Here is a 20,213-nt window from a genome sequence, read left to right on the forward strand (position 1 = left end):
TTTTACCCTAGAGAAAATTCTAATATCTTCACCATGGAAGGGATACATTTATTTTAGAGACAGGGTTCCTCTGTGTCACTTTGGATCCTCTCCTGGAACTAGCTCATGTAGACCAGGTTGGTCTTCATCTCACTGATATCCACTTACTCTGACTCACAACTGCTGGATTTAATGGCATGTGTTACCACCACCTAGCTTGGATGGGGTATTTTAATCTTTGAATAGCACTGAGAATCACTGGCCTCTTAAACTCAATACATTATGACATTTAAAAATAAAAATGCATTCTAATTGTAATCTTAAATACATGTTTATAGCATGAATAATAGTCACATTTATTTCACTCTATGATGGCCATTAATTAATATATTTATTTCTGGTATAGATTCTGACAGGGCAGCTTAGTGAAGTTGCATCCAAGCTCTACAGCCATGATTCCTCTCTGCATTCTCAGAAGCTGACATTGGAGGAGACCCCTTCTCTGAGCTTATGGTATTGTAAAGCCAACTGTTTACTCAGTTCATTGTGATTGTTGTTTACTCATGTAAGTAATTAGACTAAAATTCATATTTATTTATATTCTGGATTTTCTGAAGTTATTAGACATAAGTACATTACTAGATTACTGACTGCTTCACTTTACATCAGGTTATATCTTTTCACAAAAGTAATGAAAATGTTCTTTGTATGATCTGCACATGACCTATTTCCATACATAATAATGCCATACTTAACTATATGTTGGAGAGTTTTATGTTGAATATTAACTCATATATCACAAAGAATATAGTGTGTTCTTTTAACCTCAGAAGAGACACACATTTTTTTCATTACAGAGGGAAATGGCATAGAAGGGACCGTAGTAAGTTTCAAGGGACACATATAATACAAGAGCCTAATTTACTGTAATATCCAAGGTATGGAGGACATAGTGATAACCTCCCCATTAGATATCAGGTAGATCTCATTGACAAGCATGAATTTATGTACTTCTACCCACTCAGATGGCCCATTTACAAAGAGTTTTGAGATACCAAATTTTCAGGTATGTGCCTTTACAGCCATCCTGCTTGAGAATCGGGTATGAGCAGAATCTCCAGTTTTAATCAATATTGTATAAGGTTATGATTTTCCCTAGTTGGGTTTATCAGGAAACACTAAACAGCATTCTTGTTTCCAAGCCTGTGAGTTGAGTTGATAGGAGATCTGGTCCAGACTGAAAATATTATGCATATCATGATGACTCGTGTTATGTTGTGAGAGCATATTAAGTATAGAAACCAATCCTGAGATTATACAAAAAGCTGGAAGAAGGCAGCATTAGATATGATCTTTAAGTTTTATGAAATAAACAAGTATAACATTGTATGTTGGGAAACAACACATGTATGGGGTCATTGCTGAAATGGGCTGCATATTCTCAGCAACACTCTATTTGAAAATCTGATTGTCCTTTCCCTCACAGATATAAACTATAAATAAAGTCCTGGTTAGAAGTTGATTTTTTGTGTTCATAGTTTTAATAATGTTGGCATTCATCTGGCTTGAACTAATGTTATTCTTTTTGTAACTCATACTATAAAATCTTTCTAAACTATTTACATATATGAGAGTAATTTTAATGCATTCCCTTATATAAAGGAGATAATTCCCTAGCTAGACATCTTATGTCACAAAGTAATACCCCACTGGCATGAATGTGTTGTATATTGGACACCCATTAGCCCTAAAATTTTTGGCTTATACTTATACATCATTATGGAATAATACAAATATATATACTTATCTACTGATTGTTTATTCCACTAACCAATGATCTTATATTTACATTTGGGCTGATGTATTGATATTTAATAACCTATCAAAGGCCTTGTCACAGAAGAATTCTCATTCTCCCTCTCAACATTTATTAATTGCCTGTAGCTCTTCAGTTGTTACTGAAAATTTTGAGATGACTGACATCCATGACATTGGCATGAAAACATGTGCTGTCATTTTGTTAACTGTCTTTAGGTATCTCTATTTTGAGATTTTGTGGATGCATCATTCATATTATAAATAGAAGCTACTTTTTCACAGCACTCAAGTCTACTTTATGACCTGAAATACTTTAAGCCTTTCAGATGTGTCTTGGAGCTTTAAATATTCCAATACCCTTTAAAGGGCTAAGATTTGCAAAATGATGGCAAGTAAGGCAAGATGATAGATACATATAATTTACTTAGAACTTTTGTAGCAGTATTATCCACACTTTTGGCCTCAGCATTGCATGTTGGTAAAGAACAGACTAAATATAATGTGGAATGGTATAGGAGACTCTCTATGGTGTCATCAATGTAAGAAATTATAAAACTGACATTATTGGGAAAGGGATTGTGTCTTCTTTAGTGATTGAAAGCTATTTGGACAATACATGGTATGGATCATATATCTGATTTCTCTGGGATTGTTTTGCTACTACATGTTTAAGGTTCACAGGAAAACAAGAAGCAATTTTTCCATTTCCTAAGATTTCACTCCAGCATTAGAAGACTAAAATAGATAATTAAGGATCTCAGACTATAACTTCAGGTATGTGATAGTACGTTTGATGGTTGCACCTTCCCATAAATCAGCTTCCTTTTGGTCCTTGAACAATATTCAATGTTCCACTTTTCCTTCCAAATCAAAATATTCATGGCTAGGAAATTTTATCAGTCAACACACACTTGCCTTTCTGATATGGGCAGCTGAATTTTATTTTTAGGATATATGTAAAAACCAAGGCATAATAGTGTGGGCTATTACTTGTCAAGACATGAGGGGAATTGACAGACACATTTCTGAATTTTCTTGGCCAGCCGGCCTAGACAAGTTGGTAATTTCTAGTCCACTGAGAAACACTGTTTCACCTGAGCTAGAGTTAGTAGATATCTGCATGATAATATTATAGTGGTTCTTAGAGTACTTTTGAGATCATCATTTCTAACACCAAGGCAACATGCATGTATTCTGCCAGATCAAGACAACCAAATTTCCACTATGTCTGTCCATAGTGGGGATTCATATATTCCTATCTTAGTCGATATTGTCAGGTGATAGGCTTCTGGAGAAAGGATAGTCAGGTTTCTTTTGGGATGTTTTCTGAGTGGCTACTTATCTCACACAGATATTTCCCAAAGAAACTTCTGTGGAAAAATATCATTTTTCTTTGTTTGTGGTTTTCAGATGGGAGATCATTTTTTCCTTCCTCTTTTTAGTGTTGGGATGATTTCTGGCTTGGTCCTGGACAGTCCTGTGCTTCCTGCCAGGGTCTCTGTGAGTTCATATGTAGGTCAGTATTGATGTTTCTAGAAGGCACTTTGTGCTCTGTGTCTTCCATTCACACTGGAGTATAAATGCTTCTCTAAAATACCCTTTTATTATTTCTTTACAATTATGACATCATAATATACTCCATGATAATTTGGAATGTTGCATGAACAGGGCTGCACACCATACATCTTTTTTTAATCCAAGTATTATTTAGAAATAATGTAATAGATATAAAGGTCTAACACAGTGTTATGTCTCATTAAAATATTCCCAGTGTTTGGTGAAACTGGCACATGGAAATTGAAGACTAAGCAGCATGCTATCATTGACAGCCCACAGTCATAATCTGAATGCCCAGACAGAAATGGAAGCTTTCATTGAATAGCCAGGATAAAGGCCTGTTAAGACAGATAATCAGCCTGCAAGCACCATTTTATTGTATTGTTTTCATCAATGTGAGCCAGATCCCCAGAGTAAATTACATTTTCCTATCTTTCTCTTTTCCCTTTCCTTGATTCTGTTCTGAAACTTAAGGAAGAAGGGTATCTGGATTTCCCAGCAAAGCTAAAGACTCTACTTGGATTTTCTACAATGTTACCCAAAGTAGTGAGTTTAATGTCCAAATATCTGGCAGTTTCCCTTGATTAGGGAACATTGATGGTTATGCTACGGAAAATGGAATTAGCTTTTGCAAAGTTATGAGAATTGGAAACATAGAAAGGGACATGGCCAGGTAAAATATCATGTATGTCCAATACCAGTTGGGTTGCAGGCTTAGGTACAAGTGTCTCCTGTCCACAGTTTCTCATGTGTCATTTTGGGAGCTATTGAGTGCTTACTAATTACTATTGGCATCTCTGTAGTTTTGACATTTAAGCCGTGGGTGTCAACACTAAGATCATCCACTGATAATGAGAATTAATTACCCTTTGGTGTGATACTGCTTGCTCTGGCCTACATACTTTCCACCAATAGTTTTCCTATTTGGTCAGGGTTTAGAGACTAGTGCAGCAGAAGTCCAGTAAGCCTTAGTTACATGTTTATCTTTATTCTATAATGATGCTAACAAACCAGTTACTCTGATGAGGTTGTGTACCATGTAAGAGAAAGGGTACCATTTGTGTTTTGAGATGCCTTTCTCTGCAAGTGTATTGTTATAAATTAAAAATATTTTGGAAAATTATTTTCCATTAAACTTCAATTTGACTTTAAACTATTGTAAGAATCTTGCTTTAAATTGAATTTTAACACTATATACAAAAAAGTATATAATGTGAGGTATAAATTAGTTTTCTCCTACATGATTGTTTTTAAGAGAATTACATTTGTATGAATCTAGGTTACAAACATAGTTCCAAGCACATTAAATAATTTTATCATTTATAAGTTGAATGACCATTTTTTGTTACCTTTGGTTTAAAATGTTTCAATAAATTAGTAATTCATATAAGATTGGGATTTAACAATTCATCCATGCTACAGTTCTTGAGCCTCAAAATTTAAAACATTTATTGGAGCTCTTTTTTGTAATAAAATTAGCTGTAAATGGTAAATAGAGTCTATGCAGAGAAGGGGGCACTTCATTGTCTCTATGCTTTTACAGCATAAATTCCAAAATAACAGTTCTTTGTATAGCTCAGTTTGTATAATTGCTGAAACTTAGTAAAGTTTTCAAAGTCTTTTCTGGTAAGATGCACATTTTTGAAATCAGTTTTGTGATTAGACATAAATATTTTTATCGTTTTTGTTAACACAAATAAATATTTTTTAACCTAGAAATGTACAAAAGTCATAAATCAAACAATAGCTTTAAGTTTTATCTTCCATTAATATTACAGCATTCCAGCTCTGCAGCTTTCATAAGTCATCACTCCCCCTGGGAAGAGATTTTGGATGATGCATGTGTCTGAATTCCACCTGCAAAGCCTAAAAAGCTTTGGCTCCATAAGCAGCAGTTTAGTGCATCTATTTTAATTTTATGCATGCCCTATCTTGGATACGTGGATTTTCCTTTCTTTCTCTCTAAGAAAAGGCAATTAGCAGAAATGCATGTCTATGTTTATTTTCCAAAACCTCCTATACATACCTACTTGTTCAATTTCATATTCATGGCTTCTTTATAAATTATGGTTACATGTATGTATGTGGATGTGTACACACACACACACACACACACACACACACGTATATCCCTTCATAATTATGTATTAATTACTTAATTTTATGGTCTCAGGTTTCACCATCTGGTATTGGATTTGGTTTGTGCTTACCTTCTCAGATAAAACTTCCTGTTTCCTTAAACATTTTGGGTGAGTTGTAGTATCTGCTGCATTTGTTGCTTTACTTCTCCTTTCTGAGGTAATTAGTTTGCCAGGAGCAGTTGTGTCTCACTGCCAAGAAAAACTCTAAACCATTTAAATGCCATATATTTTGTAGGCCTTTAAAGGTTTGAAGTATAACTATTCATCTCAAAGACATCTTTGTAATATCTAGAAAACCTAACTAACCTAATTATAATTTTTGACTATTATAGGTGACTATAATCCATATTTAATTATGCATATCACAAATTGGCCTTAAAGTTGTATCAATAAATCAAAATCCATACCAATGCAATTATTCATTCCTATATCCTATTCCCCTTTTTTCTTTCAAAAAGAGATTGACAGTGATCATTTCCATTTATAACCTACCCCATTTAAATGGAAACAAACATTTATCAACAATATTTAGGAATTTGTGCGTCATTCATTCCAAGCTGCTTCCTGCTGGTTGGGGGTGATGTCCATGTCATTGGGATCATGATAAAACACAGAAATCTGGCAGTAGTCATCTATGCCTACATTTTCCCAGCTGTTTTGGATATAGGATCAGTTGGGCCACTGCTTCAGGGGATCTTTCTTGATCAAACCATATTAGTCTGGAAGGAATCCACAGGTTTTCATTTTCTGTGAAAACACAGCAAAGACTTTCTTCCCAAGTAGCCTGTTTAGACTTAAACTATGAAGTCAAAGCATTTTAAAAATATATAAGATGTATTAATTTATCAGCATTGATAATCAAATATATCGCAGCACCTGTAGCTCTTTCCTCAGCCAACAATTTAAAGAAAACAATGTAGCATATAGTATTCTGACTCTCATTGTATTTTCCATCTTTACGTGGCTTTTTATTTATTTCTTTTACTTCCTTTTGTTTCTTTTTCCCAGAGACAGGGTTACTTTGTGTAATTTTGGATGCTCTTGAATTCATTCTGTACACCAGGCTGGCCTTGAAGTCACAGATATCTGCTTGGCTCTGCCTCCTGAGTGCTGGGATTAAAGGCATGTGCCACCACCACCCAGCTACTCTATTTTTTTCTTCCTCTTTTTTCTCTCACAAGCCTACATATATTTTTAAACAGAGTGTAAAACTTTAGAGGTTTTTTATTCATATGTTTTTATTGTAAATCTTTACCTTTTTTATGGCTAACAATCTTTTAACTGTTAAACAACACTGCCAAAATTAAAGTGGTGGCTTTCTTAGCTTCTAATTTCCAAGATAACGGAGGTATGTTTACCATCAGCTCTGAGAACTGTTAGCAGTGCCTTGGTCTATGCTTCCATTAAGTATGCTGCTGGCTTGCAGATGTGGTCACAGCTGCATGGGACATGAACCCACGACTCTCAGATTACGAGTCTCATGCTCTAACAACTCATCTAGATGAGCCTCTTTAAAGGAACCCCTGTTGTATATTCACTTAGGCCAATTCAGAAAAACCTCTCAAAAAGAACTGCTCCAGTCTCTGCATGTCTCTATCAAAACAGAAACCACCCGAGAAAATTCTGCTACCAAGAAGTCGTGCTTGTCTCTGTACTTTTGCTGCTAAAATCCTTTTCAAGTATTTGTGAATGCCTAGTCACAGGAAGGCACCCATGGCACATGGGACTCAAGACACTTTCTGCCAGCTGCTGCAGTTCTGCCCACTGCCATATTAAGGTCCCAAATAACACAGAGATATTTATATTAGATACAAATGCTGCTTGGCAAATAGTCTACATAAGTGCTTTGAAAACCTCTACCAGGCAACTCCTACAGCTGATAAACACCTTTAGCAGGATAGCAGGATAGAAAATTAACTAAAAAAATCAGTAGCCCTACTGTATACAGATGATCAATGCAATGAGAAAGAAATCAGAGAAACATCACCCTTCACAATATCCACAAGCAATATAAAATATCTTGGGGCAACACTAACCAAAAAAGTGAAAGACCTGTACAATAAGAACTTTGAGTCTTTAAAGAAACATATTAAAGAAGATACCAGAAATGGAAAGATCTCCCATGCTCTTGGATAGGTAGAACCAACATAGGAAAAATGGCAATCTTGCCAAAAGCAATCTAGAGATTCAACGCAATCCCCATCAAAATCCCAACACAATTCTTCACTGACCTTGAAAGAACAATTCTCAACTTTACATGGAAAAACAAAAGACCCACGATAGCCAAAACAACATTGTACAATAAAGGATGTTCTGGAAGCGTCACCATCCATGCCTTCAAACTGTATTATAGAGCCAAAGTTCTGAAAACAGCTTGGTATTGGCACAAAAATAGACAGATAGAGCAAGGGAATTGAATTGAAGACCCTGATATTAACCCACACACCTATGAACACCTTATTTTTGAAAAAGATGCTAAATGTATACAATGGAAGAAAGATAGCTTCTTCAACAAATGGTGTTGGCACAACTGGATTCGGACATGCAGAAGATTGCAGATAGATCCATATCTGTCACCATGCACAAAACTTAAGTGCAAATGGATCAACGATCTCACCATAAATCCAGCCAAACGGAATCTTCTAGAAGAGAAAGTGGAAGGTACCCTTGGATGAATTGGCACAGGAGCTCACTTCCTTAACATTACACCAGTAGCACAGACATTGAGATCTTCAATTAATAAATGGGACCTCCTGAAACTGTGAAGCCTTTGTAAGGCAAAGGAAACAGTCAGTAAGACAAAACAACAACCCACACAATGGGAAAAGATCTTCACCAACCCCACATCTTACAGAGGCCTTATGTCCAAAATATACAAGGAGCTCCAGAAGCTAGCCACCAAAACACCAAACAATGAAATTAAAAAGTGGGGCACAGAACTAAATAGAGAATTTTCAACAGATGAATCTGAAATGGCTGAAAAACACTTAAGAAAGTGCTCAAAATCCTTGGCCATCAGAGAAATGCAACTCAAAACAACTCTGGGATACCACCTCACACCTGTCAGAATGGCTAAAATCACAAATACCAATGACAATCTATGCTGAGAGGATGTGGATAAATAGGAGCAATCCTCCATTGCTGGTGGGAGTGCGAACTTGTAAGACCACTCTGGAAATCAGTATGGCGGTTGCTCAGAAAAAAGAGAATCAGTCTACCTCATGATCCAGCCATTCCTCTCTTGGGCATATACCCAAATAATGCATGCCCATATATCAAGGACATATGTTCAACCATGTTCATAGCAGCATTGTTTGTAATAGCCAGAAACTGGAAGCCACCTAATTGCCCCTCAACTGAAGAATGGATAGAGAAAATGTGGTACATTTATACAATGGAGTACTACTCATCATAAAAAATGGAATCTTGAAATTCACAGGCAAATGGATGTAACTAGAGGAAACCATCCTGAGTGAGGTAACCAGTTACAAAAAGACAAACATGGTATGTACTCACTCATATATGAATTTTTGATATAGAGCAAAGGATTATCAGCCTAAAATCCTCTTCACCAAAGAAATTTGGATACATGAAGGACTCTAAGTGACAAATGCATGGACCCCAGGAATGGGAAAGGGCAGGAACTTCTGAGCTAATTGGGAGCATGAGTGTATGGGAGAGGGAGCTTCCAGAATGAAAGCAGGAGAAGAGCACTGGAGAGGAGATGAGAGGAGGAAATGGAGTAGCAGAAATGTTTATTTGGGCAAAAATAGTGGAAACCAGGATGAGAGATACCATATTAGAGGGAGCCATTATACTTCTGTGGAGAGATGTGGCACTAGGGAGGTTTCCAGAGACCTATAAGGATGACACAAACTGACAATCCAGGCAATGGTGGAACCTAAATGCCCTTCTACTATATTAAGACTGATGACCACTTTTTATGCCACCCTGGAGCCCTCATCCAGTGGCTAATGGAAGCAGAGGCAGACATCCACAGATATACACGGAACTGAACTCTGGAACATAGTTGCAGAAAAGAGAGGAATGAAGATCGAAGGTGTTGGTACCAGGCTGGTGAAACCTTCAGAAATGGCTGGTCTGAACAAGGGGGAACACATCGACCCCAGATGCTGTCTGGGAGGTAGTACAGGACTTATCCATACCCCTGAACATGGATGTCAATGAGGAGGCCTCTACACTCTAGGGGGGGCCCTGGTAGTAGATTAGTATTTTTCCCTTGTGTAAGAAGGGAATTTGAGAGCCCATCCAACATGAAGGATACACTCTTGCCCTGGACACATGGGGAAGGACCTAGGCCCAGATCAGGATAATGTTATACTTTGGGGAGGCCCCATTGAGGATCCTGCCCTGCCTCGGGAGTGCAGGTTGGGTAGGGTGAGGGGTAGGTCTGGGGTTGGAGCAGAGGGGCAGAAATGAGTGGAGGGAAGGGAGAAGGGTTTGACATGTGAAACAAGCTTGTTCCAGTCTTTAATTTGAATTAAAGAAAAAAATTAAAAAGAGAGAAAAAATAAAATGATTTTTGCAAGTTGCAAAAATAAAAATGAAATTAGGATACCAAAGTATAGAAGGGTTTATCCTCTGGCTATCTCCTCCATGAATATGTGTGACTAACCCACATCAAAACTGCATGTGCATGCATATGCAGATACAAACACACACACACACACACACACACACACACACACACACACCAGAGAGAGAGAGGAGGGATGCCTAAAATATATATAGGATTTAACAGTTATTTTCCCAAACATCTCTTGAACCATTTAAGTAACTTCATGATAATTTAGGACACTCCATTTTCACTCTGTATATTCGTCATTGTAGCTTGAACCACGGTTTCTTTCTTTAAGGTAAGTAGGTCTTTTTAGGGATATATATATATATATATATATATATATATATATATTCATTCTAATCAGGGAGTTGTCTCAGGCATATATTCATAGCACTTGGTGAATCAGACACAGGTATGTTGCAAAAGTGACAGCAGGAATCAGAATGGATCAGACCAAAATCGATGTTTCTGGATAATATTCAGATTCTAGGGCACATCACCTTAATACATGCCCAGCCTCCATGTGCCACACTTGATGTTGTCTGTTGTTAAATGCAGCAGGATTCCTTGTCAAATGACATTTTATCATGACTTTTTCTTTCTATTTTCCTGCTTCTATTGCAACAGACAGGGAGGATAAGTGATAGTTGGGACAGCAGCTCTGATGGAAATCTCCCTAGGTACTGCAGAATATGGATTTCCATCACTAGGGTTAGGATCTCTTTCTTGATTGATATAAATCTCTTCTCTACATGGTTGTACACAGCCAATCAGAGGCAACCAAAACTCATAAAAGTCCCCTTACACAGGCCTTTGCCAGAAAGGTTCCGGCTGGATCCTGCTCTCAGCTTTTTCCAGTCACTAACCAAGTCCTAAATATATGCTGCTCCTCAGTGTTGTCTAACATTTTCATTAAAATCAAGCCTGTAACAGTTTACTTTGAAATTTCAGACATTTTTCTCAAATAATTATATGATATCAGGCCAGCTTTTTTGATTCCACTATTGCTTGGTTCCTTAGGAAATTTTCTTTTCTCCAATATCATGTGCCAGTGAGGTAGTTATGTGGAGACACACGATTTTCACCCATCCAGCAGAGGAACTTTATTTCCTTTGCAATAAAATCTATAGCTGCACACTTAGAGGGTATTGATTTTATTAATGCTTCATAGATTAATTTTAAGACAAAGATCTTTGTATAAATGTAAAATTATACCTATATTTTGGTGTATGCGCTGCTTTATTTTATTATTTAAGTATATTAAAAATATCATTACAATGTAACTCCATCATTTTATCATTTCATTTCTTCTTTCCAAGTCCTCTCATCTAACCCTCATTTTTTAATTTTCAATTTATGGTCTCTTTTTCAATGTTTATTCTTACACAGATACATTATCTCATCCTATTTCTCTCTTTTGTCTCTCTCCCTCTCTCTTACAGAAAACACACACTCCTAAATATATAAATAAAAAATAAACAATATTTGTTAGATAATAGATAAATCCAATTTTACTGTATTATTCATTTATGATAACATTTGAGAAGAATTTTTATCTCTTATATCTTGTGGCAATTTATAAGGGGAGTTAAGTGATTATTTGTAAATGATATTTTTGAGTGATTTATTTATTTCATATGTTCTTGTATTTATAATAGTGTTTTGGGGTGTGTAGTGAGTGTCATATTGCAGTACATTTTGTTAACAGGAAGTGTGATTGTAATGCTCCTGTCTTGTTCTTTTTTCAGTTTAATTTCATTGACACTAGATTTCTCATGTTTCTTTACAAATGTTATAATAATTTATTCATTAGGAAAAAGAATAACACACATGGGGATCTATTGGCCCACTCTATGTAATGCCTACCTTGCTTGTGAATACTGCATTCATAATAATATAAATATTTTGAAACTACTTTTCTAGGAATTTGGGACTCTTTATGTAGATCTTATTAAACATATGAAATTGAATTTTTTACATTTATATGTTTTATATTTTCTCAATATTCCTAAAAATTGTCCCTCTTATTTCATGATCCTGATGAAAGATCTAAGCCTTCTCATGATAATCTCAGGCTTAAGCACAGAGGAAATGCTTCACCCAAACTTCTGAGAAATCTTCATTGAAGACATGCTCACTCTACCTAGCTTGTGGTATTGTAAATCTTGTTTTTTTGTAGTTTTCACATACAATTACTAATTTCTTGCATGTAATATTCTATTACATTTTTATGTTTTCATGCATTAACAAGTCTACTCATTATATTTGTGTATGGCTTACTATTAGTGTAGAAATCACATGATGTGTTTCCAATTAGACATAGTTTATATTTCTTGCCAAAGAAACACATACTGCTCATTGACTGCAGTTATTTCCCTGAGGTCAATGTCCAATATATGTTCTGTGAAGTGGCAGCCACTTGTACTTTTCCTTTATGAGTTTCAGGGAAATACAGAATATTGTAGGACCCTAGGTAACTCACTCTGTTAAATTCATAATATTTCAGTTCTATATATGACCACATATGTTGAATATTTTCTTCTTAATTAATATATTTTCATACATTCATAAAAATTTTGGTTATTTTAATCCCAATTATTTTTAATTTCCTCTTCTGCTGAAATAGTACTTTCCAGAGTCTTTACAATATGCTCTTATTTATTATAAAAATATTAGTATTTAATTCAAGACATGGGCATTTATATAATACCCGCATAACTGTCACTCAGACTCTACCTGTCCACTAATCAGTCTAATTTCAAATTCATTGCCTCCTCATTACCTGTTAATGTTACATATATACACATTGAAATGCATATATATTAATATGTAAACATAACGTATTAAATCCACTTGTTTTTCCTAACTCTACAATATTTTGTGGATATGATGATAAAAATACTAATGCATTTAGGCATTATAATATTTGATGAAGTCATGGTAATAGCCTCTAATTCCATGGACTCCATAGCCCTGTGATGATTGCTGCTGGTTTAAAATATTAAGCATGATTTACCTGTTTTTAGGCATGACTTGGATTCAGTTATGGAGATATTAGGTATTGATAAGATATATGAGACAGTAGTGCACCTTTAGCTACATCTAGCCATGCTGGTCATTGTCATCCAAATGTACCATAAATAAATTGGACAATTTTTACTTTTATTCCTTAAGACCTTATCTATTGTTATACTGGCTGGTCTCTGAAATACAACCTTCAGGTGTCTGGGATTTATGTTATTTCTGTTCAAGTATCTATAGAGGCATAACAAAATCACAGTGTTAAACCCAGAAGGATTTAACATCCACTTATCTGAAGCAACCATGAGCAGTAGAACTAGATTATATTCTTAGTAGGCTCCTGGACTCCCTCATCAACACTTTGAAAGGAGTTTCTCCTGACTGCCTCTGATGTTCTTCTTAGGTAGTTATGGTCATTGGTGGACTGATTGTCCTCCAAAGTGTGTGTAATTTTCTGTAAACAATTCCCATAATTAATATGCATTAGATAATTTGGAGTGAACATAAAATAGTGATTCCTTGCCATTTTTGATCATCCTCAGGATTTCTATTCATTTATTTTGTAAATTTTCTTCTTGAATCCTCATAGAAATTCTTTCCAGAAATGACTATTCAGAGGATTAGTTCGTAGTTCACTTATTCATGTTTTTAAAATTTAACTTCTTAGAGTATTTTATACTATCTGAGCAGTGACCTCTTCTAATGTGATGTTGAAAATACTGGATTCCCTTGATTGAGCTATCTTCTTTACTTACTAATGTCAGGATCTGTTGTGGATTTTGAGTTGATTTAATTATGTCATTTGTTATTGTGCGGTGTAGCTGCTTTATAAGTTATCATTTTATTAGTATTTGTGATCCATATGTGACATTATACAGGAAATTTATGAAATAGACGGAAGGTTTTAAAAAGATAGGTGGTGACATCCTGCAGTACACAGGGCTTGTCTGCAGACTGCCATGTCTTTTAAAACCATGTCCAAATGGTTTTAAAAATTGCAATGTCTTCTGGAAAATATTAGATGCTTATGTAAATTTTTGGTGTCTTACACACACACACACACACACACACACACACACACACACACACACACCATTGTTATCTTAGAATTGGTCCGCAAGTGTTACAGGCTGCTGAGCTCTAGGAACAATGACAGATACTGTGTCAAGCAAAGAAAGAGGCTCTAGATGGGGGAACTGATCTGTTGTCCTTGCCTCCATACGTTTATACACATATAGCAGAACCCTCATACACCAATGAGCATATAAACAAATATATTTAATTTTTCATTTTGGAGCACCTGTTTTCATTTTACAATTGTTTTTAACCCTATAAAAATTACTTCATGACAACTCACTTTTCCAAAGTTTTGAAATGACTGAAATTTCAAGTTTTGGATCTTTATTTTTCTATTTTTATTTTGTGTCAATATTGGTTATCTTCTGAAAGTTCCTTATTGATTTGGGATCTTCTTCTGTATATATGTTTCTTTTATTGGTTGATGAATAAAACACTGTTTGGCCAATGAGGCAGGAGATAGAGAGGACTAGGAGACAAGGAGATTTCTGTAAAATGTAGGCAGGAGCCTGCCAGAGTTGTCATGCTGCTAAGGAGTACAGGGTTTTACTGGGTAATTCATAGCCTCATGGCAATACATAGAGTGAAAGAAATGTGTTAATAATCAAGACACAACTAGCCATTGATCCATAGCCATCAGCCCACAGTTTCATAATTTATATAAAGTTTGTGTGTTTATTTGGGTCTGAGAAGGGCACTTGGAGTTTCAAAATTTTAAAATATAAATACATGCTATATAGAATCTTAAATATATTTTTAGCATTAAGAATACTCTTAGCCTAGATGCATGGGGGGCTTTACAGTTTTTATGATTCCCTCATTGAAGGCCTCACCCTCCCTGGGGAGTAGATGGGATATGGGATGGGGTGTCGGTGAGGGTAATTTCAGGATGGGAGTGAGATGAAACTGGGATTGATATGTAAAATAAGATTGTTTCTAATTTAAATAAAATTTATTGAAAAAAAGAATACTCACATTCATGTCTTCCTTTGATTTGCCATAATTTATGTTGTTTATCTCTGACACAGATTCTGACCATTCTGCTTCATATGACTGCAACTCAAGCAGTAAAGCCATGCTTCCTCTCTGCATCCCGAGATGCTGACACTGTAAAAGACCGCTTCACCAAGTTTTTGGTATTGTAAAATCATTTGCTTCCTAATTTCTCATTTTATATTGCAATTGCTCATGTAAATATTTTGCTTGAGTCATATATTGTTATATGTTATATTCTGGAATTTGCATGTAATTAGACCTAAGTAATTTTGGTTACTGAGTTCTTTATGTTATACAAAGTTATCCCCTTTCAGAAAACTGTAAATATCTTGGTTGCCTTTGGCATCAGACATCTAAGAACCAGAAACATGTAGTATTTATTTTCCACAATAACTATTTAGAGGAAACCTTCCTGGAAATGGGAATGGAGATGACGAGGTGAATATCTTGATTATCACTGTCCCTTAAGGATCTGCACATGTGCTACATCCATATATAATGCATCATATCTTCTGTATGCTGGAGGGTTTTATTTTGATTATTTATTAATATTATTTACAATTTATTGTCATTGGCCATGTGGATTTATAATTTTCTTCCCCTTTATAGTTTTAAATATTTTATTTAATTTTTGCTTGGTCAATAATTTTATTGTTTTGTGGAAATATCTTCATAGAAAATTGCTTTTGCTCTCAGCCACTTGTCCTTCAGCTCTGAGAAAGTTTGCCTTCTTTTGAGCAACCCGATCTTTCTTCTGGGCCAAAGAATTTTGGGACAGTTCCAACTCTTCTTCACTTGTGTCTTGGGATTCTTCTTATAGACTGGATTCTCTCAGAAAGCAGTGTGAGCTTTCTTATACATCTCCTCTTTCATGTCTGGAGTAACGTCCTTCTTTATGTACTGGGAGCACTGTTTCTTGTAAGCATCTTCATCTTGCTCCATTAGGTAACACAAGTAGTCTGTGTCATTCTGTCCCATTGGGTGCTTCTGATGCACTTCTTCATTGAACTCCTTGTTTTCAGAATAATAGCCAGCGAATTGTTTGGTACTATGTCAAATAGACAAGCGTCTATCCACAGCTCTCTTTAGGGCCCCAAAACCTTTATTGCCAGTTGTAGTCCCTGCAAGACATTCATCCCAACAGCAAGTGAAGACACCAGGCTGACCATCAATGCTCTCCACATTGTATTCATCTCCAGTCAACTCCACTTGGCCTTCATAGATCTTGTCCATACTAAACCTACTGAGAAGCCTGTTGTCCAGGAGAAGGTCAGTACAATAGGCTGCATCATAATTTGTGAAGCCAAAATTCACACAGTATTTTGGCAGTTTGTGTGCATATGCTGCACAGACTATCATATCCCCTTTTATATGGGCAATGTGGCAGATAATATCTCTGTTAGTTACATAAACAAGCAGCCTGTATTTAACTGTGTTGTACTTATTTTTATCATGGATCACCAATTGTTTCTAAGCATAGTAGTAAGTTTTACCCACTCACCACCTTCTAAATCTCAATTGGTAGCTCTGTGTTTTTTTTTTTTTTGTTGTTGTTGTTTGTTTTGGAGACAGGTTTTCTCTGTGGCTTTGGAAGGTGTGCTGGAACTTTTTGTAGGCTGGCCTTGAACTCACAGAGATCCTCCTGACTCTGCCTCCTGAGTGCTGGGATTAAAGGCGTGTACCACCAACATTGGGCTCACTTGGTACCTCTTAAAGTAGACCTTCTTCTTGACAAATTTCACAAACCTCATCATGCAGAACAGACACCCTTAACCATTGTTTCCACACAGACCTCTAAACCTTTTGTTATCAAATAATCCTTAAAGAAAGATTGTGAAAGTTAAGTATTATGACAAACTTTTAAAATTATTGCCAGTATCCCCAATGGAAAATTTCCTTCTTAGTCAGGAAATGAAACAGAGCAACAAAACAATGAACTTGGAAGGATATAAGAATAGATAAACTTTCATTACTCTCCCCAGCCTTGAGTATGAAATAAGTTTTCATTTGTGGCATGATGATAAATACAGGAATGGATTTGAGCCATGAAGAACTTACTTTGTGGTAAAAACTATTCCTTATCTTGCATACAGTATGATGATGTACTCTTCAGGTAAAGTATGAAATGGGTAAAATGATGACACTTGAGGAAAAGTGGTAGAATCGCTGGAAATCCTGGAGTTTATTCTATAAATTCCTGGGACTGTTGGCAATTTCTACCACATGGAACACCACAATATTATGTAAATTATATTTTAATTAGTGTATTCTCCTTTCACATTTACATAAGATAGCCTTATATCAGAGATGCTAATTTGATGCTAATGTTAAAAGTGAAAGCTATTGTAGCCTACATGATTATCCTCCATATAACATACAGCTCAATGATATTTTCCTTCTCAGGAACATACACAGCAACTTAAAACTCATTTTTCCTTTACCTTCCGATGTCACACATTCAGGTTTTGTATGGATATTTGTTTAAAATTCCAAGTTTTACTATAATTTCATATTTTCTCCATTTGATTCCTTGTCTCCTAATCCTGCCATATAACCATTGTTCAATTTGAAATTCTTCATTAATTGTACACACACACACACACACACACACACACACACACACACACACACACACACACAAAACTTTCCTAAATATATATAAATATATAAATAATCAACTATAATTGTTATGTGAATGAAATGTTCATTTTCATGTGGTATCCACTTGTTGTAGAACTTTGGAGAAAACTTTTACTTAGTATGCCTCCTGTCAATTGTAATATGAAATAAATGTTAATAAATATATGATAATTTTGAACCCACAACTTCTTTCAAATATTTTTGTCTTTTTATGAGATTTTTTTTTGTGTGTGTGCGTGTCAGATTGTAGTAAGTTTTGCAAATAAGAACTGTGACTGGAATTCATTGAATTTGTTCTTATTTTTTGTATAATTTCATTGATACCAGGTTGACTCTGGTTCTGTCCACATTTTATAGTTATGTTGGTCATTAGGACAAAGGAATAGCACATATGGGAATCTCAATAAATACTGCATCCACTCTGTATATTACTTGTGAATATGGTATTTATATTAATAATAAACAATTTGTCTAGGAATTTTGTATTTATTAATCCTCATTTTGATCTTACTAATCATATGAAAATGATTTATTGCTTGTATATATACATGTATAATATATATATATATATATATATATATATATTATAAATGCTATTTGTTCTTAAATATGTAACATGTTGTTTTTCTCTCTATGATGATGACACATGACTCATCATCCTGCTCATGTTGACCTCAGACACAAGCACTGAGGACACACTTCTCTGCCTTCTCCTAAGAAGCCTTCGCTGAGGACATTGGCACCACACCTGGCTGGCGGTATTGTAATTTGTGGGGCTTTCTTCCTATTATATTTCACTATTACTTTTATGTATGTAAAACTCAATTTTCGTTATTTTGCATTAGCATTATTGCACAGCATAGTTTTAACTCTATACATTTTGTACATGTCTTACTATTTCTGTAGACATTGCATGATGTTCTTTCCACCTATATGTAATTTGTGTTTCTTGCCACAGAAACACCAGGTGTTCATTTTCTCCACTAATTGCCCTGAGCACCCTGTCCAGTAAATCTTTTAAGAAGTGTCACCCACTTGAATCTATTACTTTGTAACTATTGGAAAAGTTCTCCACCTTTTATGATTATAGGCATTACCTTCCATTTAATTTCATGAAATTCCAGCTGCATACCTAAACTGATCCGTTGTGTCTTTTCTCATCTTGCATTAATTTTTATTTGTTTGTTTTGTGTTTTTCAAGGAAGGGTTTCTCTGTATTGTTTTGGAGCCTTACTGAAACTATCTCTGTAGACCAGGCAGGCCTCGAACTCACAAAGATCTGTCTGTCTCTGCCTCCCCAGCGCTGGCATTAAATGCAAGGGCCAGCAAGGTCAGGCCTGCATTAATCTTTATTAATAAATATAATTTTCATACATCTGTACAAATATTTTTGTGCTTTTAATCCCAATTCTTCATCTCATCCTGTTCTTCTGCGTAAACCATACTTTCTAAGTCCCTTACTGTTTTTTTCTTTATTTAAAGAAACTAACTACTTTATAGATACTAGTGTGTTTACATAATCTCCACATCTCTCTTCCCTACAACACTTCCTGCATACTCCTCATTGCTCTTTAATATTCATAACCTCTTCATTATTATTGTTGATTATACACAACACACAGAAACACACAACACACAGAAACGCACACGCATAATCATATACAAATAGAATATGCTTAAGCCCTCTAGTGTTCTTGGGTCAATAAATGCTTTGTGTATTAATTAGTTTTCATTTCATCTAAGCTATATGGGGTCATCCCTCACATGTCCTTTGCTGCTTTACATATGAGGAATGATGTTTTTCTTGTTAGGCAAGCCTTGGATGCCATCAGGTACCTATTAGTGATGGACACACTATAAGAGATACTAGTTTATCTTTACTGATATCTTTCCATGCTAGTCTTCCAATCACATCATAACTAGGCTGGACACTTCATCACTCTCCTCCCTTAACTGCTCTCCTAACACCTTCCTGGTCTCTGAAAGGTGTTTTTCAGAGATAAAGTTTGATGTAATCAAATTCAAGTTTTCCTTGATCCAAATAAATGCAGTGATATCTGCAGTGGGGTTTTACTGTCACTTCTTGGAAGCAAACAAGTGCAGGAGAAATAGACTGTTCTCCTGTGGCAGTCGCTTGGACTCCACTTACAAACAACTCAAAAGTGGTTTTCTCTTCCTGTATCTAGAGGTATTTTGAGATTGCATATATTCCCCTGGTGTGTGTATTACCTCTCCAAACATTTTAAATTTCAATTAAATACTTGCACACTGCATTCAATACTGCATTAGAATATTGCTCACCAAAATTTTATCTCCATACATTTTGTATATGTCTTACTATTTCTGTAAAAATCACATGATGTTCTTTCTACTTATATGTAGTTTATATTTCTTGCCAAGAA

General features: G+C 35.4%; 2 pseudogenes; both read right to left on the reverse strand.

The window, feature by feature from the left end:
* The window catches only part of LOC113834800, a 40,955-nt pseudogene extending 25,703 nt beyond the window's left edge, over window positions 1–15,252 (reverse strand).
* A 589-nt stretch (window positions 15,253–15,841) lies between these two features.
* Window positions 15,842–17,629, reverse strand: LOC100757942 (annotated as a pseudogene).
* Between the last annotated feature and the right edge of the window lie 2,584 nt (window positions 17,630–20,213).

The sequence above is a fragment of the Cricetulus griseus genome, chromosome 3 (genome assembly GCF_003668045.3).
Source record: "Cricetulus griseus strain 17A/GY chromosome 3, alternate assembly CriGri-PICRH-1.0, whole genome shotgun sequence".
NCBI classification, from domain to species: Eukaryota; Metazoa; Chordata; class Mammalia; order Rodentia; family Cricetidae; genus Cricetulus; species Cricetulus griseus.